Source organism: Macaca fascicularis, chromosome 2 (genome assembly GCF_037993035.2).
Source record: "Macaca fascicularis isolate 582-1 chromosome 2, T2T-MFA8v1.1".
NCBI classification, from domain to species: Eukaryota; Metazoa; Chordata; class Mammalia; order Primates; family Cercopithecidae; genus Macaca; species Macaca fascicularis.
In genome coordinates, this window is record NC_088376.1 from 149001607 (window position 1) to 149023425 (window position 21819).

Below are 21819 nucleotides of genomic sequence, written 5' to 3' on the forward strand. Positions count from 1 at the left end.
TCAGCACTTTTTGTGTTCTGGGCACTGTGCTAGGTGCTTGTTGCCTTCCCACTAAATCCGCAGAATCACCCTGCTTCACAGATGAGTAAATTGAGAACACTTTCTCACCAGTAAGCCCTATACCTTTTAACAAATAAAACCAAGAGCAAATGAAGTGAGCCTTGATTCCTGAAAGCCACTAGTTCTGAATCACTGGCGTGCAGTATAGATGCCACCTAATATGTCCATTTTACAAATGGAGAGACTGAGGCCCAAAGAGGAGTCTGGGATATTAGAGAGGCACAGTTGAGGGGCTAGAGCCCTGCCTTCTGAAAGCCCAGAGGGTACTGAGAATACACAGCTGCGGCTGATAGGGGCCATGATATGGGTCATGCAAGGCCCAAATAGGCAGTACAGAAAAGTCGCAACTACATGGAAGGCCTTGTAATACCCATACACCTTAGGGATTAAAAAGCAGGAGTTTGGGGATCAGCTCTGCCTTTTACTTGCTGCCTTGGGTAGCCACTTAACCCTTCTGCACCCCAGTTTCCTCATACTTAAAATGGGAACAACACAAGTACCTTTCTCCAAAGTGTTGCTGTGAGGATTAAGCAACATAATCCTCATAAAATGCTCAGTACAGTGCCTGGTGCAGACTGAGTGCCCAGGTATTGTTAACTTATATTATCTTGGTGGGCTATGGAATGTTTTTGATGCTTGATTTTCAAAATGAATCAAATGTAAGCTGCCTTTCCAGTAGTATTTCAGGTCAATATAGTTTTCTTCAGTTTAGAATCTTCTGGGAACAACTTTGGAGAAAGCTCGCTCTGAGCAGACTTTTGAATTTTAGTGGGAAGACAAAGAATTAGGTGATTCAAAGATGGAAGTAAAAAGAGCCATTGGACCCAGATGAGGTGGCTCACGCCTGTAATCCCAGCACTTTGAGAGGCTGAGAAGGGCCAATCAGGAGTTCAGGATCAGCCTGGCCAAGATGGTGAAACCCCATCTCCACTAAAAATACAAAAATTAGCCCGGCAAGGTGGTGCACACCTGTAATCCCAGCTACTTGGGAGGCAGCGGCCTGAGAATTGCTTGAACCTGGGAAGTGGAGGTTGCAGTGAACTGAGATCACGCCACTGCACTCCAGTCTGGGTGACGGAGCGAGACTCTGACTCAAAAAAATAACAATAAAAAAGAACCATTAGGCCGCAACACATCTGCCACTTACTAGCTGGGTGATCTTAGAAATAATAATAATAACAATAATAATAATAACAGCCAAAGCCAGTATTTATTGAAAATTCCTACGTGACAAGCACTGGTTTTGATATTTTGTATATATAAATATCAAATACACATGCCTTTATTCATATTATATATTCATTAAATTCTCACCATGACCCCTATGTTATTAGATGTTGTTTCCATTTTCTAGGTAAGGAAACCAAGGTTTATCACTTTCCTGCCTCTAGCCTCAGTTTCCCCAATTGTGAGAGAGGCCAGTCCACACCTGTCTGCCCCCTGGGGTTCCTAAGAATGCCCAGAAGACAAAACACATGAGGTGTGCATTTGCTCCTCAAATGCAAAGACCCAGAAAACAATCAGAGTTGGCTGCTGTTCTCCACTGAGCTCCAGCCCAGCAGCGGACCCCACTGGTGGGGGGGAAGGGCACATCGATTCCAAGGGGAGACACTGGCCCCTAAGGAGCTTGTCATCAACTGCACACTGACTCTCCAGAGTGAAGACCCAGAATGGGGGCTTGTCTTACTTCATTCAACACGTTTCTTCGGGGCTTTTGCCTCTAATTCCTGCTGTTCAAGATCAGCAGGGAAAACAGTTACTCAAAAATTAGTCCAACCCCGTTTTAGTTAGAGATTTGTCCCTGTTGGCTTGTGCCAAATGACCCAGGTCCCCCAAGAAAGCCACTGGAGAAAGAAAATTTGCTCTCAGAAAGGGACAACGTTAAGGTGAGCAGTCCTCCACAGCGGTGTGATGTCTCCTGCACCAGGCCTCCTATGGCCAGTGGATGCAGCCAAACCAGCAAAGTCCTTTACAAAACCCTCAAAGTGCTGACTCACCAAAATGCAAGCCATTAACTACCCCTGGACATTGGACCCGTGAGATGGAATTCCTCGCTTGACTGAGGATGGAAATGCAGTGAAGACATCATGGGATGCAGCCCACAAAGGTATTAGGGTGGCCTTCGATTGAAAAAGGCAAAGTGAAGCAATCACCAGACTCTTTCCCTCCGTGGTGCAGATGTGGAAACCATCTGGCCGACGTCCACCCTGTCATAACCTGGTGTGGGGGTGGGGAGGAGGGCAGGTCCGTGACTAGTGGAGAGATCCTCTTTGGATTGCATGTGAAGGTTTGACCAACACGAAGGATATCAGATTTGAAGATCCAAAGCTATCGGCCCACGTGTTAGCACCATTGAGCTAACGGGGACACCTGAGCCTTCCTGTGATCTAGATAAGGAGCAAATCCTTGCATTACCTGGTGCAGATCTCCATATATTCTATGATCTCTACCACCACTGGCCATTCTGAGCCTCTTTTAGAGTATCCTGGCGCTTGTGGGTGGCGGGGCACATGAGGGTTTTGGCAGGAGTCAGAACCAGGTTTGAAGCTTGCCTTTGCAGCTCTGGGGAAGCTGCCTCTCTACACCTTAGTTTTCTCAACTGTGTGATGGGAAAGGTATCTATTTCACAGAATTGGCAGTAAAATTAAAAAAAATAACACCTCCTGTCCAAATAGAAGAATTCAGTGTTTCCCAGACTGAAGGATGTCTCAGGCCAGTAAAATTAACACAAAACAAAGAAAACATGAAATGAGTCAATCTAGCATTGCCAGATACCAACATTAAAAAAAATAAGACCTCCTTGGTCATCAACATCATAGAAGAAAGGCCATTTTAACACTGAAAGAGTAGAAAGGCTACAATCTCAGGACAAAAAGGGCCTCCTTTCTCTTAGCTTTCTAGAAAGCTCTCACCGTCCTCCTCCTCCTGCCGAGGATGGGGAACCCTGTCATGGACCAGCATTGCCCTGGCCTGGCTTGGTTGCCGGGAAACCACTCAGATGCTGTACTCTGGCACGTGGAGGGAGGCTGGTGGATGTGAGTTTCCGGCCTGGTTTATCACACTCTGACGTGCTGTCCAGGCATTGCTGCACACCTTCCACCCTGAGGTGGGCTTGGGTAGGCAGGTCCACAAAGTAGGTCCTCAGTGAGGGTTGGGTGAACAGAGGAAAGGGGAACACCCAAGAGGGAGCAGTGGGCAGCCACAGAGGCCCTGCAGAGAGTCCAGAACCAAAGGGAGTGTGCCAGTGCCTGCCAATCCACCGCCAATCCACCGCCTATCCCTGTCCTCCACATGCAGAGGATTCTGTCCTCCAACTGCAGAGCAGACGCAAAGGCTCTGGGGGCAGTCAAAGAGCAACAATAAAGTTCATGTCAAAAGCATACAATTCTTCATTTTCAAAGGGCAAAGCAGAAAGGCACAGCTACAACTTTGTTCTCCCTCCAGGCTTGACACAGGTGGGGACAAACTGCTGATTCTCGAAGAAGGCCCCTTTAAGAGACACGACATCCAATCCACTGGGTGGGCAGCCATTGCTGCAGAATGGCACTCCGTCATCCTCCTAACAGCTGGCACCTCCTGAGCATTTGCACACACCGGCATAGACAGAGCAATCAGATAGAGATAGAGAGATGGATAGAGAGATAACATACAGAGAAAAACGGAATATATATATATCCATCACCCCTTTTTTTATATATATATATATATATATATCCATCACCCCTTAATAAAAGGCACTATTCTCTCCATTTTACAGATGAGGAAACTGAGGTTTCTAAAGGTTGCCAACTTACTCAAGCTCTTAAGCTACTTTAAACTTTCCTTTTGATGATTAAATGGCATGAGGCAGATGCATAACTTTTCTCAGAACCACCCCCAGAGACAGAAGGGTGGCTGAGCCATGCAGGGTTTGCCCGAGTGCACCAGGGCTGCGTGGAGAAGAAAAGAAGGGCAGCGAAATCAGATCCTAGAGGAAAGTCATTCACTTATTGACGGGCAATGTCTGATGTTTCTCACCTGGTTATGAATTATAAGAGGCCCACATCCATTTTAGGAAAGCCTTAGAATCGAATTCTTCCAACTCAAATCCATAACCACTTATTAAGTAACCACTTTATTCATTGGTGAATCTCAAATGCCTAAGACAGTGCCTGGCACAAAGTAGGTGCTGAACAAGTATTTGCTGTTCCTTTATTGAATTACTTATCCGTGTAGAAGGCACTTTCCAAAAGCCTACTCAGGGTGTCCAGTTCTTTCTAACCAGATGCTTTCAAATCAAATATGAATATTTCTTTTAAAACAGAAATGGAAACAGCACAAGCCTTGCAGAGAAATTCTGGCCTGGCCACTTGCAGGCTGTGTGACTTCTAGAAGGTTCCTTAGTTTCTTGGAGCCTCAGGGGTCTTGTCTGCAATATGGGGATAGGGATAACTCTACATCTCTTGTTCTTACAGTGGTGGCCATAAAATAACTGTACAATGAATCATGCCATGAAGAAAGGTGTTCTGTGCCATGAGTACCATGAGTTGGGTCCCCAGGGCCACCACTTTAAGCCTCTTCCCTCTCTGGTTTCCAGGCCCCACGTACCTCAGTAGTTATGGGAGGACCAAGACTAGTTGTCCCTTCTGTCCTGGAGGGGTCTGAGGTCCTGGCTGTTCCAGCTGTGGTTCCCTGGACCCAGCATCCAGACAGCTCCTCTGTGGGGCCCTAGGGCTTCCTTCACTCAGCAGTCTGCTCCATCACCACCCAGCTCACATTCACCTCTTCTGTTTCTCCACATCAGCTCCCCGACTCTGGGCCTGACAAAGCCAGAAACCAGGAGGAGAAATGCTCTGGCTTATCCATGGAAACAAACTGCTGCTTTTCAGAGACAAGACGTCACCCAAACACAGGTCTATTTCCACAACACTAGAGCCCATCGCTGAATGCCAACTCCAGAGGTCACCACGGGTTCTCCAGGGTTTCTACATGCCTGCACTTAGGAGGTGCTCAGGGAAAAGTAGATGATCCATGAACACCATATTTCCATAGTTGCAGAAAGGGGTGATGGTTTCCTTTATGTCTAAGGAGTCTCCTATCCAAGGAATGACAGGTGCTAGGAGCTTTCCCATATATCTTGCTTCATCTTCCAGCACTGCGATGGTTTGATCCCCACTTTACAACTGAGAAAACTAAAGCCCAGAGAGACCTAGTTACAGTTAGAAAGTAAGTCAGAATTTGAACTCATGTCATTCCAACTTTATTTTACGGGGTTTGAGAAAGTTTTTATGAATTATATTAAATCAGAGAGAGAGAGAATTGATTTTCACAGTAGCTCTATTTTTATTAGTTCAAAATCTGCATATTTTTATAAGACATACAAGCCTGGAGTTGGCAAGCAAACAAAATCCCAGCCAATGTAATTTCGATTTCTGTTCAAAGGGCAGACGGAGTTAACACACAGATGCAGGCATTAGGATCTGCTTTGGCAGAGTGAGCCTAAAATAGCTGCTGTCCTATTCCCTGCCTCTCTCCCCAACCGTCATTCATTAATTTCTGCTTTGTGGGCGCCGAGGCTTGCCGGCTGCAGACAAGTCATCTGGCTTCACAGACTTTTTCTGCAGCAGGGTAATAAACGTTCACAGGCACCCGACAGGAGATGGATGAGGGGACACATCGAGGTCACAATCACAGCTACTGGATGCGCACGTTCTGGGGGGATCCCTGGGTCTGAAATGATTCTCTTGGTGACCTCAAGAGCATCTTCATGTTTCATCGTCTTGGCTGGCACTTGAAAGGATGGTTTATGATCCTCTGATGGGAACAGTGAGGAATGGCAGCACCTTGTGGGTTATGAACCTCCAGGATGTAGGTTCCCGGGCTGCCCAGGGCAACACTGGATAGACCTTGTGCCTGCTTCTCTGTCCTCCCGACTAGCCTGCAAGTTTATGAGGACAGCAGTGGGCCTGGTTCACAGCGATATGCCCAGGAGCAGTCACTGACCCCAGGACATGTGGTGGGGGACAGAATGAGCCAGGAGCAGAGGAAAATGGGAGCCCACACCCGCCAGACACTGTGCACTCACCAGGGGATTCCTATGTGGGTGGGTGACTGGGCCTTACTCACTGGCGGCCCCGGATCCTGCAACAGGCTCTTCTGCTTCCAGTCACCTGTCATTGTGTGCCTACAAACTTACCTCAGGGGATGGGGCCTGGGGGCAGATAGAAGATCTATGAATGTCCATTTTCTTCCAGAAAGGACTGATAGACACATTAAATGAGATAATTTAATCAGGAAGGCCTGCCTGACACATTGTATGGCAAAACACAAAAGTGTGAAGTCATTCCACAACCAACAACCTGTGGACCCAAGGCTTGACAATCACACTTTTTTGGGGCTGGGGAAATATGTTTCTGATGACAAAGTTGAAAGAAATGGTATCTGGTATTTTTAAAGTCATGGATATACAATGCACATTTCATTAACTCTCATAGTGGAGAATCCAATATGCCATGGCTAAGGGCCTCCTGCTTCCATCGGCCAACGTGTGAAATGGGTACAATCTACTCTTTTCCCTAGCAGATGTGTGAGTGCCTCCTATGTGACAGGCCTGCTCTGGTGTGGGAGCACTGCAAGGAACAAAAAAGACAAAACCCCCTGCCCTCACAGGCTTCCATTCCAGTTAGGTGGACAGGATTAACTCCCAGTAAAGTGCACACCAAAGCTTGACCCTTCCTTCATTTGACTGTGGTTCTTTTGTTATTTGTAAAACAAATGGCGTAACAAATGCCTGATTCTGCTTCTTGCTGTTTCTTTGCAGTGATGTGTTCCAGAGATAGAACTATTCTAGCAATAGAGATATGAGCCTACCTCATTTCTTTGTTTGTTACACGGAATCAGCTCCCTCTTGTGGGGCAATCACTAGAATGCAAACCCCACAAGGACAGGGAATTGGTCTATTTTGGTCATGGTTATATCCCCAGAGCCTGGCACAGTGCCTGGCACATTGTAGGCAGCCAATAGATGATTATTAGGTGAACAAATACATCTAGGTCGCTCCAATGCTTTGATATCCAATGATGTTCAGTGATCATCTCTGCATAAGCCTCTCTGGGCATGGGACCATGTCTCTGTTGCAGGCGCCATGCAGTGGATTTACCAGGCCAGAGCACCTGTGTCTTTATTTATAACTTTTTATTTGGAAATAAAGGTTCACAGGAAGTTGCAAGGAAATGTACAGGGAAGACACATGCACTCCTTCCCCCAGGCTCCCCCAAAGTTAACATTTGCATAAATAAAGTATAATACCAAAACCAAGAAATGGGCATTGTTACAATCCACAGAGCTTCTTCAGATTTCACCAGTTATACAGGCACCCATCTTTGTATGTGTCTGTGTGTGTGCACAAGTACATATGTAGCTCTATGCAATTTTATCACATTACCTTTGCATACCTACCACCACTATCAAGGTACTCAACTGGACCATCACCACAAGACTCCCCGGACTACCCCTTTACAGCTAAATGTCTCTCTCCCCCATCCCTAACCTTTGACAACCAGCAGTCTGTTCTCATCTCAGTAATTAGGTCATTTCACTAATGTTACATAAATGACATCATGCAATATGTAACCTTTTAGGACTGGCATTTTGCACTCCTCAAGGTTCATTCAGGTTGTTGCATGTGTCAATAGTTTGTTCTTTCTTATTGTTGAGTACTGTTCCATGGGGTGGATGGACCACAGCTGTTTAACACATGAATGCATTTTTAATTCAAGTAGGTGCTGCTGAATTTCCCTCAATGGGCTGTGGCATGGAAACTCTGACCAGCAGAGTATATGGCACCTATTTCCTCTCCATTATCACCAATACTGATGGCATCACATTTTTCAATTTCTGTCACTCTGTTGAGTGGAAATTGATCACTCATTGTTTGGGGATATACATTTTCCTGATGCTACCAATAAAACACTTCTGGAAAACTCTTTGCGCATTAAGGGGATCTTGGGCACTACAAAGACTTTAAGTACGAATGTCTGCCTGTCCCCTTTCCCCCTCCCCCTCTGGTGACAGCCCTAGAGGTCAATGCTGATGTTGGCAGTTGTGCAAACTGACAGTATCTATGGCCCTAATTAATGGTTGGCCTGTATCCAAGCCATTTCCAGTGTGATGCTGTGGCTCCTTGTGATTAAAAGGGGTGGTCTATCTCCCGACTCTTTGAATTTTGGGTGACCCTATGACTTGCTTTGGCCAACAGTGTCACTAGAAGTGACACTGCTGTATTAGTCCAGTTTCATGCTGCTAATAAAGACATACCCAAGAATGGGCAATTTATGGAAGTAAGTGGTTTAATGGACTTACAGTTCCACATGGCTGGGGAAGCTTCAAAATCATGGTGGAAAGCAAGGAGGAGCAAGCCACGTCTTACATGGATGGCAGCAGGCAGAGAGAGAGACAGAGAGAGCAAGCTTGTGCAGGGGAATTCCTCTTTTTAAAACCATCAGATCTCGTGAGACATACTCACTATCACGAGAACAGCACGTGAAAGACCTGCTCCCATGATTCAAACACCTCCCACCAGGTCCCTCCCACAACACATGGGAATTCACAGTGAGATTTGGATGGGGACACAGCCAAACCATATCAACTGCCAATTCTGAGCCTAAGTCTCAAGAGTCCTTGCATGCTGCTTGCTCTCTCTCTCTCATAACTCTACCACTGCCACGAGAACAAACACAGGCTAGTGCAGACACTACATGAAGCAAAGGAGAGCTGTCACAACTGAGGTAATCCCAGACCAGCCTAGAGCCAGCCAACCCCTAAACAAGTGAGAGAGCCCACCAGGATCCACAGAGTTACCTACCTGACCTACAGCAGACCATAGACAAGTGAGAAAACACACCAGGATCCGCAGAGCTACCTACCTGACCTACAGCAGACCACAGACAAGTGAGAGAGCCCACCAGGATCTGCAGAGCTACCTACCTGACCCACAGCAGACCACAGACAAGTGAGAGAACGCACCAGGATCCGCAGAGCTACCTACCTGACCTACAGCAGACCACAGACAAGTGAGAGAACCCAGCCAGGACCAGAAGCATCATTTAGCTGACCTGTAGATTTTTCAGCAACAAGACATACTTATTACTTTAAGATGCTGACTCTGGAGCAGTTTGTCACGTGGCAATCGCTAATAGTGATACAGCAGTGCAGGAGGAAATCTTCGGCTAGGCAAAGCTCCCTGCGCATGGTGACATCCCCACAAGACAGATCTGAAAAAGTCTCTGGCAAAGTCAGTCTCAGATGTCTTGGTTGCAACATACAAAAGTCCCACATAAGTTCCCCGCCTCAATCCCCAGCCCCCAGCCACCCACTCTGAGTAAGGAACTTGAACAACTTCTGTCAAAGATAGTTCTCGTCTTAACATGACAGTGGGTGAGAAACCCAAAGTGGTGAAACTGCCTCCTCCCCAGCCTCACCCTATGAAACACGGTGTTTGCAGATAAAAATACTTTCCTCTCCTCTCCAACATGGAAACTGTCCAGGGTCAGCCTCCCACACACTTCCACTCAATTTCTGACTCTGGTTATAAAACCTTGTGCCCAAAAATAGATTCCAAGGGGATTTCATAGACATGTTCTCCGGCATAATTGCAGTGTTCCTGCAAACTTTGGGGAAATTCAATTTCAGTCTTTGAACACACCGTCTTCAAAGCCCTGCCTCCCAGGTATTAAACATCAGGATGAGCTGCAATTGATTCCTCTTTCTCTCTCTGGTTCTCCCACAGCGAGGGCAGGTGTCAGATGCAGATGTTCTCCATGCTTTTCTGCCTCCTTTGGTTTCAGCCGTTCCTCTCCATGCCCATCTCCAAATTGCCCGGCGCGGGGTTTCCACAGCTGCCTGGACTTGCTGACTCTGCAGCCTCCTCTGGCTCCTGGTTGCTCTTCCTTCCATCCCCTGCCCTGCCCTCCCTCTGCTTCTCAAAAACAAAAGCAGCCCTGACACCCCCTCACTTGGTTCTGATCCCTTTAGTCATTGCAGCTTCCCCTTTCCACCTCACACAAGTGCAGAGTTTGGGCAAGAGAGAATGCTAGAAACCAACCATCCCAATCCCCTTACTTTTCGGGTGAAGAATGGAAAGCCAGACTGGCAGGAAAGCCAATGGAGTCAAGGTGAAATGTGGAGGTGGTAACCAAGATAGAATGGGAGCCCAGGGCCCCCGCACCGAGGAGTCACCGTTAGGTCTGGTTACCTACCAAGTTCCAAACCAATAACAACACTATTGATAGTAAGAATAGCTCCATTATTAAATTTTTGTGATATGCTTTGTACTGGAAACATTGAACTATTATCATCATTTTACGGATGGAAAATTGAGGTACAGGGAAGGGAAGTGTTTTCCCTAAGGTCACATAGCTGTTCACTGGCAGGGCAGGGATTTGAAGTCAGATGTGATGCCAAAGACCATGGCTCCTTAAGCCCACCCTGAATCCTATTACAAACACCTCTCCCATCATCCTTTTTTTCCTCTGCAATTTCACTGCACCACACCATTCCTAGGCCTTCTTGTCAGTTTCCAGGCTTCCCTTTGAGTCACTCCACCACCTGCTGGTCTCAAGTGAGCCCTGAATGGTCATCACAGCCCCTTTGCAGAAGGGAGCCAGCTTTTCGGAACAGATCTGTGCTGTAAGCCAGATCCTATGACCTCCTGGCTGTGTGACTTTGGGTAAGCAACCTCACCCTCTGAGCATCAGCATCTATAAAATCAGGATAGAAGGATCTACTCCATAGAGACACAGGAAAGATGAGACAAAATAAGTATAAGGACAATACCCAACATACAGTAGGCCCTCCAGAAAGAGTCCCCTTTAGTCTCTATCGCACTCTCCTCCACTGTTTGAGGACACAGATGTTTTTCTCCACCACATACCTCTACCCATCTGTGGCACCTCTTCCTATGGATACAATCCCTGTCCCCCACCCCATGACACATACAGTCTGCTTAGAGGCCAGGCCTCAAGTCCAACTTTTTCTTAGGTTCTAGTATTTTCTCCACAACTAAATTGCAACATCTTTGAGGACAAAGCCATTCCTACACTCTCTGAAGTACCTAAACCATTCCCTCAAATTGACAGGTGTGCAGCAAATCCTAAATCGCAGAGTTTGATGGAGAAACATCTACTGATTTCACTCACTGATTCATTCATTCATTCATTCAGCCAATACTTTCTCAATACCTACCACGTGCCTTGCCCTGTGCTAGCCTTCAAGGGACTTGGGAAGGAATAAGTCTCAATCCTTGTTCTCACATAGCTCCTTGCCTAGATGAGAGGCAGGAGAATCAGCGCACAGTTGGGGCAGATGCTAGGGGCTGCTCCCCAGTGGACACTCCCTGCTACTTCCTGGCTGGCAGAGCCCTGACTGCCTCAGTTTCTACCTGTGCTCTCAACTGACTCAGAGATAAGTCCCGGTCCATTTAATCCCTGCTGGGCTCATTCCTTGGCCATGATTGGTTTAGGCATGGCCACGTGACCCAATTCCAGCCAATGAGACACAAGAGGAGGTTGGCTGGGATGTCTGGGAAAGAATTCCTCCCTGATAGCTCCTGCCTTTTGTCCCTGGGGTGCTGTGAGATCTTCAGGGGATGCTCTGGACAGGGGTAATGCCTTCTGGTTGATGATGGCAGAGAGAAAGACAGAAGGACCATCCATGGGTTTTGATGGCATGGATGAGCCACTAGGCTAACCAACTCCAGAGCTAATCCACCTTTGATTATGTGAGATGAGAAAGGGACACATGTTTAAGTCAGCTGAGTCAGAAAATCCAATTCACTGAAGTCAAAAGCAGGCTCCCTGGCTCAACAGTTAGTACACAATGGTTAACACAACGGCCTGCAGAACATCCCTCCTGGACCCTGACCAGCTCTGCCTTGCTTTGGGTGGTGGGGATAAGGGAGTCTGAGGAAAAGTTTCATAAAAAGTCTCATGTGACCGGTCTTCCTTTGCAAGGGTGAGCAGGAGCTGGCTTCTCACAAAATGGCATCTGCAAAGACTGGAGGCATGAGCCAGCCTGGGGTATGTGCAAAGGATAGGTTTGGAGTTGTGAAGGAGCCCACATACTATAATTGAGGACAATGGCTCCTTTTGCCACATCCTCTCCAGGCCTCGCTTTGCTCCCCCATAAAATGGGGATGGAGACATTCCTTGCAATGTGGTGGTGAGGCTCCAAAGGGACTGTGCACATGAAAGCACTTGTAATCACCTGACTCTACATAAATCATAACTGTCATCCACTCTTACCCTTTGCTTGTGGGATGGTCTTCTAAAGCCCTATGGGCCTTGAAAACCAGCTCCTTCTACTTCCTCCTCCCTCTCTTCTACTTCCTATATCCTGGTTCCCTCCAGCCTTCCAGCCCAGCCGCAGTCACCTATTCATCTCTCTTCTGTCAGACCCTTTGCAAGCTGCCTCTAAGCCAGGAAGGATTTCTTTGCCTGATCATATCATAGCTCTCTTTTCTTCTTTCACCCTAAACAGTTCTCTTTGATTCATTGACTCCACTTCTAGGAATTTATCCTCAGAAGATGCCTGGACATGTGCCCAGGGGTCCACATACAAGAATGTTCATCACAGTGTTGTCTATAGTAGTAAAATTCTGGACACAACCTAGATGCCCATGAGAAAGGAATACATTAAATAAATCATGGCAAAGCCACTTATAAAATATAAGGTAGAGGTATATTTATTGATATTTAAGATGACCATTATTACTGAGTGAAAGAAAGGGATAGAAAAACAATATCTATTTATCAATCATAGAGAAATGTCTGGAAGGACATTTGACAAAATATTAATGGAGATTAGCTCTGTTTTGTGGTGTTTAATTAGAGTTTCACTTTCTTCTTTATATTTTTCAATACCCCTTGAATTTTCTATAATCATTATGTAACATCTCTATAGTTAGGGGATGTGATAGTTTAAATGTGTTCCCCAAAGTTAATGCATTGGAAACTTAATCCCCAATGCAACAGTGTTGAAAGGTGGGGCCTTTAAGAGGTGATTAGATCATGGGGTCTCTGACCTCATGAATGAATTAATGTTTTTATCTCCAGAGTGGGTTCATTATGGTGAGATTGGGTTTGTTTTTAAAGTGAGTTCAGCCCCCTCTTGCTGTCCCTCACTCTTACCTTTCCACCTCCCACCATGAGATGATGCAGTAAATAAACCCTCAGAAGATGCCAGTGCCTTGCTCTTGGACTTCTCAGTCTCCAGAACCGTGAACACATACAGTTCTCTTCTTTATAAATTACCCAGTTTCAGGTGGCCTCTTACAATAGCACAAACAGACTAAGACAATGTGAAAAAAAAGCTACTTTTATTTTGAAAAGAGAAAAAAATACATATAGAGTCACAGCTAAAATCAACCTACTTTGGGCAATCTTCCTGAAAGTCGTGTGAGACAGGACTGGAGACTGTGCTATATTTCTGATGACCTGGATCCCCCTCCATGACACCCGCCTCTGCTTGGAAACTTTCTAGTGTGGTGAGCTCATTTCTGCACCAGACAAAGCTCTATTGGTAGCAAACTCTTTCACACTGCACAGAAATATCACTCTCTGTCTTAAGTGTTCTGCCTTCTGTGACTCACAGAAAAAGCCCAATGCTCCCCTCTCCCCCATGTGCTTGTCTCCACCCAAGTCACTCATCAAATAGCATGATTTCCTGGGAGATGTCCCATTCTAGGCAGAGCATGAGTAAAGGCCTGGAGATGTGCAAACAAGTGTCCCATTTCAAAGATGTTGTGGACTTGTCAGGCACTGGGTAGCTGGAAGCCCACTGGTATGAAGATGGAGAGATAGCATGGAGAGATGAGGACAGGGTGAAATTGGAGAAGTCAACATATGCCGTGCATGCTAGGGAGACTAGCCATTACCTCGCAGGGCCGTGTCTCTCCCCCATTTTGTGTTCGTAACACCCAAACACTAACATTTTTGGCATCATTCTTGAAGGAATGAAAAGACTCAAAAACATCTCCAAACAAGTTGTGATTATTTCAGTCCATGCCCTACAGGCAACTGTTAGAATGGACTGAGTTATGCTCAGTAACAAACATGACCAGTGTGCCATAGCTTAAAATAAAGGCTTACTTCTCACTGATGCTACATGTCCACCATGGGTTGGCTGTGAGCTCTGCCCTGTGTCATTCTCACTCAGACAACCAGATTGAGGGAGGTTCCATCTCCATGCTGCCTTGATTGCCAAGAGAATAAATGGGGAAAAGTAGCAAACAGCATGGTGGTTATTAAAGCTTCCATCCAGAAATGACACATGTCACTTTTCAAAGCTCATTGGCCAAAGTAAGGCATGTGGCTATGACTAATGTCAAAAGAAGTAAATAAATTCAATTTATCATGTGGCTAGAGAGTAAGGAACTGGAGATATTTCTATAGCACGAATGACTAACCAAACCAAATTAGTACATTAAAAAGAAGAGCGAGAGGAGGAAGAGGGGGAGGAGGAAGAGGACAAGAAAGGCACTGATTTGCTGAGATATTTGCTGAGACAGTGGAACTTTCCTGGCCTTGTGCTCTTATCTACTCCTGATGGCAGCATTGGAGAGATTCCATTCAATGTGGCATCTGTCTCTATACCACTCTTATATACGAAGCCTTTTATATCCCACCTATATGCTGCACCATCCTTATGCCCTCACCCATCATGGCTCACCTAGTTCTATATTATGGCTGCTAGATGTTCACTTCAACAGTTCATTTCTCCAAGTAGTGCCAAAAGCAGATTTTTCAAGTTAATCACAAGTTGACAGCCTACCATGAGTTTCTGAGAAACACTGAACAGCAATCACTTAGGCAAGGTGGCCTCATCCTAGAGAGTTGTTTTCATTGTGGTTGTACCCATCATTGTTGTTGAGGAGTGACAATTTGTATTTTATAAGAAATGCATTCATCCAATGTACATTTATTAATAACCTACTATGTGCCCAAGTCTGTGGATGCAATTTTTTTTTTTTTTAAAAAGAAAAGACCCATCATTTCTTTTGCTTGCAACTTAGGTCTGCTTCCTATTTCTCGGGTTGCAGAGCCCTCTGGAAGCCTGAGGGAAGCTATGCAGACCCTCTCCTTACACCCCCCGCGAAATGCCCTGACTTACAGACTGTTATGTATGATGGAAGAAAGGTGGTCACAGGTTTTAGCAAGAACATCTCCAGTCCTCCATCACTCTTCACACACATCTACTATGTGCCTACGTCTGAGGATGCACATTTGTTTTTGAAAAAGAAGAGGGCCAGTCAGTCTCACCTTCGAGAAACATAGTGACAACTGGGCAACAGATGTTGGGGCCCAGTTTTCCTTTGTTGGGTACTCCTTGTTCTTCTCACAACCTCCCCCTATCAGGGCCTAATATTTCACTGTTTTCCAATCTCCCAAGCTCATGAATCCAGGAAGTAGCTGATAGCAACATCTTCATACCAGTGGGCTTCCAGCTACCCAGAGTGGCTACCACAGCAGTGAGATCAGCTTGGAACTGAAAACCCAAGGACTGGATTTGAGATCTGGCTTCATTAATGAGCAGCCACCTTGTGGGGGAAAGGAAGTGGTATTTATCTAGCCACATCACAGGCTTGCTGTGAGGATTAGAAGGTAAAAAATATATGTGAAAAGTGCTCTGTAAATTACAAGGTGATGACGATAGTAACACTAATAGCTGACATCCAGAAAGTGCTTACCACGTGTGCCAGGCACTATTCTGAGACCTTGACTTGTCTTAGTCCTTGTCATTCTCCCAAAGGTACTCATGAGGCAGGCACTGTTAGGATCGCTTTTATAGATGAGGAAACTGAGACAGACAGAGCTGAAGCCACTTACCCAAGATCACAGCGACACAATTAGAAAGCACTGACTCATTCCCAGGCAGAATGGTATAGAGAGGATGGAACATCGCACAGGCCTAGCTCAGGGCTGATGCTTGTCATTGCCTACGGACACACTAAACAGATCTGCTCGGCCTTTCCTGGTTCATCTGCGTGCATAGCCATTCACTTGGGCTCAGCCCAGCACAAGCTTTGGTCATTTTCCTAAGTCCCACTTTTTGTATTTTTAAATAAGGAACCGGGTCATTACATCTCCCCAGAATCCTGCCTAGATGTTATGTTACAAAGCCACAGTATTTATAGCACCTGAGCTGCTGCTGGAAAAAACGGGGAGGCATTTTCTCCCTGTCATATTCATTCTCCTAATATCAATGGATATTCCCTTTACTCTGTAATGAGATTAGCTGAGGCTTGTTCATTCCCCCACTCCCATCATTCCTTTTCTCTGTAACTTAGGTCTGCTTCCTATTTCTCGGGTCACAGAGCCCTCTGGAAGCCTGATGGAAGCTATGCAGCCCCTCTCCTTATGGCCCTGTGAAATGCCCAACCTTACAGACTGTTATATATGAGGGAAGAAAGGCGGTCACAGGCTTTAGCACGAACATCCCCAGTCCTCCACTCTTCAAAGGTCTCTCCCCTGGAGACAATCTTCAGTGGCTCACCCCAGCCTTTCCCCGTGCCTTTCCTGGCTCCACCCTCAGGAGGCGGGGTGTCTTCTCTTATTGGTCAACTGGGGAAGAAGGATGGGCTACAATCAGCATCTCTGCCCTTTTTCCTCTTGGGAGGGAGTCCTGCCCGCAGAAAGCTTGTCCTGGCTGTGCCCTCTGTACCTGAGTGAAGCCTACCTGGGCAGGACCTCCACGTGGTCTTCCTTCTAGGGAATCAGTTAGCAGGCCCCCATTTGACCCTCACTGTCACATGAAGCCAGGACCTCCAACTTTGCTTCTATTCTATTAGGGAGAAAATATATATTCGGGTTCTCTACCTGCCACTCATTTGTTCCTCAAATTGTTGGAGGGGTGTGGAGGAGAGATGGTATTTATGGGGCCCACTCCCACACCATCCCAACATCTGCCATTTCCTAGAACTCCGGATCAGCACACACCTTTCAGCCCGCACAGCCATTCTACTTGAGTGATTCTGGCTGGGCAGTTTATGGAAATCTCTTCGAGTCTCAGTTTTCTCATCTGTCAAATGGGGATTGTAATAACCATGTTTTCTAGCTTCTGCAAATGATGCTTTGACATCTGGGGCCTTGCTAACCCCGGAGGGACTATTTGACATAGTGAAGGACTGGCCCATGAGGGCGCCTTTCATAAATGCTCAGCCCATCTTCCCAACCACTTCCTTTATGGAGTCCCTGCCCACTGGGCCACACTGCCCTGCCCTAATCACCTGGGGCCAGGTACCATACTACTAGGAACAGCCACTGTGCCCCAGAGCCTGCTGAAACTATTCAAAGTAGCCAACCCTGAGCCTGCTTAGCCTGCCTCACTCGTCCCTCCCCGTGGAGACCACAGTAAAGGCTCTTACCCCATCTTCCCCTCACTCCCTCTGCCTCCTGACTGACCCTAGGGCTTCCCCATGTGGCCCTGCATGGCATAGCATGTCCTCACCTCTTAGGAATCTCAAGTAAAAATCTTTTCAGGGTGGTTTTCTGAGTGGTTGGCCTTGCCATAACTGAATAATAATAAAACCTATATTTTAAAACTGTGATAATATCACCTACGTCTTAGAATTGCCATGAAAATAGATACACATGGAAGAGCATCTCACACAGCACGTGGCATATGGCAGGGGCTTAAAAAATGCCAGTTTCTCTTCTCTCTGCCCTATCCATAGCTCTTCTCTTCTTTCTACCTTTTTCTTCACCCACCTCTTCCCTGCTGTCTCCTTCCAAGTATCAGCTACATAATTTGTGGGACCCAGTACGAAATGAAAACATGTAGCCCCCTATTCAAAAACTGCTAAGAATTGCAATATGGTGACTGCAGAGCATTAAATCCAGTGGGAAGCCCTTCTTAGCACAGGCCACACGTCCACAAAGCCGGCCCTGCTCCCTCCTCCTTCCCATCAAATTCTCTTCTGCTTCCCAAATATTTCTAGCCTGATTTTTCAATCCCAAGGCCCCAGTAGTTAGCTCCCTTTTTTGGGTTCAGTTAGCAGATTCCAATTTTTAGATACCATAAAGTTTTAATAATTCCACTTAATTGGAGAGGGTGGAAAGGAGGCCAGTTTGAATTAATGAAAAGTCTGAGAAATAAGACATTACTAAAGAAATGCAGTTTTATTACTCTGCAACAGATTTATATGACAACAGGGGAGATACAAAGAGGAGGGAAGGGAGGAGGAAGTTAGAGTTTCTTGTATGTAATTTAACACAAAGAAAAGGTTTAATTTATAACGAGCATATTCTCTTATTTGCAAATTATGCTACTAAAAATCCTCTCCCTTAAGTAGGTTAATATTTCTCTTGCTGGCAATCAGTTTGCTTAGTGAAACTGTTCTGCTGTTACAAATGCTGGTAAAATTCTTCTGCAGTGATTCCATGTAACAAAATGATTTCCATGACCTTTCAGGCAGTCCATAGTATGGATTGGGTTATAGTAAATTCTTGTCAAGAGAAATCCTGCACAACAAATTCCCTCTCTGCTCCCTACCTACAGAACAGTCAACTCTTCAGAACATCTTTCGAAAATTCAGAACTTATCATGTCCCATAGCACCAGGCTTAGACTTAATCTCTGCTGACTCCTGCTGTTTCAGACCTAACTCTTGTCCTGTTGCCATTCGATCTGGATGTATTGTGGGGGTGGTGTTCCTAAATAGACCACATACCCCCACACCTCCAAGCCCTAGCAACCTGGGCCTGTAATGTCCTCCCCACAGTCTGTCAAAGTCATAACTCATGTTTCAAGGTGCAGGTTAGAGGTTCCCTGCTCCAGAAAGCTGCTTCTGATTTTTCCAGGCAGACTCTGTTCCCACTGCACATCTGTTACATCATCTGTGCTACTGCCTACGAGTCTTCTTTGAGACAGTGCAAGCACTTGGACTCTGGGTCTCACCCATTTCTAGGGAAGCATGGTAGCCCAGCAAGTCAGTAGCAGAGTGGTCCCAACTCTACTACTAACCAGCTGCATGTAGATGGTAACACCGGCTTCACAGCATTGTGAGGATTCAATCAGATGAAACCCCAAAAGCGCTTCGTACACAGCCTGGCAAAAAATAATTGCTCAAAAAATACTAACCATTCTCCCCAGACATTGGTATATAAACTCCACAAGGTTGCAGAGTGGCCCTGCAGCCCAGTGTGGTTGGACCTTCCTGGTTTATGCTCTGTAGTCCTAGTGTTTTTATAAATCATGCCCTCTCTCACTCTCAAGATATCTCAGTTTGGATGACAAACTATATAGCCAGCCTACATAGCTGGGACCAGGTCTGTTTTATTTAGTAATATGTCCCTGGCACATCAAACAGTGCTGAGCACATATTAGGTTCTTAACACAAATTGATCAAATGAACAAATGAATGTGTCTTTGAGAGTGCTTAGTAAGTGCTTGCACCTGGTAGGAGTTTGATTTCCACTAGCTGTGGTTGATCTCTGTATTTCTAAATGCCTCCTGACTCAGAGAAGGCAAGAATCAAGGCTTGGGGAGTGAGTAAATGAATGAATGAGCCCCACCCCTCTGCCATCTCCTCTGTTGCCAATAGTACCTCTGGGGGAAGGCATGACCTCACAAAGAGGTGGGGAGAAGAGTGGTACAGATGGAGGAGGACTGAAGATGATGCTGTTCCCACCAGACTGTATGGAGAGGGGGCCACTTCCTGACACTATGGCCAGGTTTTGTCGTCATTTCTGTCAGACATCAGGTATTGGTTTCTGCCATGGCAGCAGCAGGAAATCACAGCCCAGAGTTAGCACACCCAGTGGCTCCAGTGGGCTTCTGAGGGCATTGGGACGCTTGTCTCTACCTAACATTCTATAGACAGGCACAGATCAAGAGCCCAGCAGGTGCTGTCCCTACCAGCCCACACATAGAAGTGGAAGGGCATGGGAACGATTAACCCTCTCTGGCTTCCCTTCCAGGGCTCAGAAAGGAAATTTCACAAGCTGGTAGCCAAAATGTTTTGGATATAGACTATACACTAGGCATGGGCATAACAGTGAGAACTTTAAGAATATTAACTCATTCAGCCATTAGAGTAGCCCTATAAGGGGAAACTAAGTCAGAGAGGGGAAGTGACTTGCCAGAGGTCACACAGTGAGTAAGAGACAGTGTCCCAGAGCCCAAATCCCTCAGGTGTAGGAACCAAACAGCAGTCCTCTTCATCCACTCTAACCCATTATAAGAAAGTCCAGTTTTCACTCCTGCCCCCTGCTGTGTGACCTTGAGGCCAACTCACCCTCTCTGGGCCTCATGTCCCTTTTCCAAGGCTAATGTTCTAGGACGCAGTGCTTCTAGAGCTAGGACATCACCAAAGCCCAGAGTATCCCTTCCTCCTGAGGCCTCAGGGCAAGGAGAGGTGGCCAGGCCCTGGATGAGTCCCGGTATCCAGAAACATGCTATACTGGCCCGTCCTGAGGGCCTGAGGCACCTGCCCAAGTCCACCTTCCGAAGGAGGCTTAGACACTGGGCTGAAAAATCACGCTGTGGATCTGAGGACCCACTGAATGTGAGGCTTCCGAGCTCTTGTGTCACCAGGTGCATGCTTGGGGTTAGGGCTGTGGCCAGGGGGGCCAGGAGGAGGGGAGCTAGGAGAAGGTGAGGCCAGAGATGCGGAGAGCACTTGGCAGAGTGCTAGCACCTGTGCTCTTAGCAGCTGCAAACCACCTGTGGGGAAGGGAGAAGCCCCCGGCCCAGGGTGAGTCTCTATAGCTCTCAACCTGTCCCCAGCATGCAGGAACCAGAGCCAAGAGAAAGGGAGGCCCCCACACTGAGGAGAAGCCAGGTGGGGAAGTCGGAGCTATCTGGGAAGAAGAAATTGGGGGTTCTAGCGTCCCGGACGCCCCCCAGTTCCGGGGCTGCTCCGAGCCCGGAAAGTTTTCGCGCAGCAGGCGCAAGGCGCGCCCCTTCTCTCACCCGCAGACGCCGGGTCCGTGGGCGCCCATCCCGGCCCAGCCCGCCCCGCCCGCAGCCTGGTGCCCGCTCAAGGTCACCGCTGATAAGGCGCCTGCCTCAGCGGGGCGAAGGGACCAGGACACGCTCCGGCTCGGGCTCTCGCCCTGGCCCGGCGGGGGTCTCCGGGGCCGAGCGCCCGCGGAAGGGAAGCCAGCTGGGAAAGCGAGGAGAGAACGAGCAAGAGGGGAAGAGGCCCAGAGCCCGGGCCCGGCCGCCCCTGCCTCACCTGCGCCGGCTCCGAGAGCGAGATGCTGCCGCCGCCGCTACCGCCGCCGCTGCCGCCGCCGCTGCCGCCGCCGCCGCCACTGGTGCGCGCCCGGCCCGGCCCGGCCCCGCTGCGGCTGCGGTTCCTCTGCCGAGGCTGCCCCGCGCTCGCCTCGCCCCGCGGCCCCGCCGCCGCCCGCCCGCCTCCCTCCCTCCGCCGCCGCCTCTGCCACCGCTGCACTGCGCTCTGCCCGCCTCCCCCTCCCGCCCTCCCTGCTCCCTCCTCCCCGCGCTCTCCCCCTCGGCCCTCCCCAAACTCCGAACGGAGAGCGCCCCGCGGGACGGGAGCGCGTGGTCCAGCCCGCGCCCACCTCCGCGCGCACCGGTGGGGCTGCGGGGAAGGGTCTCCAGTCTTGCCCCGGGGTGTGTCTCCAGGTACCTCCATCTGCACAGGCCCCTGTCCCCGCCCCACCCCCACAGCCAGCCTGGCTCTGGGAGGCATCCTCCCCATTCTTCCCCAGGGGTCAGGGCGCCCCAAGCCTCCCCTGCACACCCGAGCCTGTGAACTGGC

General features: G+C 47.8%; 1 protein-coding gene across 7 annotated transcripts in view; it reads right to left on the minus strand.

Moving 5' to 3' along the window:
- The window catches only part of ATP2B2 (ATPase plasma membrane Ca2+ transporting 2), a 382664-nt gene extending 361188 nt beyond the window's left edge, over positions 1–21476 (minus strand). For 5 of the 7 annotated variants that reach the window (XM_045384728.3, XM_005547813.5, XM_074032979.1 and 2 more), the window contains exon 1: positions 21271–21476. The gene's annotated coding sequence lies outside the window, so the exon portion shown is untranslated. Of the gene's footprint in view, positions 1–4647; positions 4860–21270 lie in introns of all 7 variants that reach the window. The other 2 variants (XM_045384724.3, XM_074032980.1) reach the window with 2 other exon arrangements.
- Positions 21477–21819: the final 343 nt, after the last annotated feature.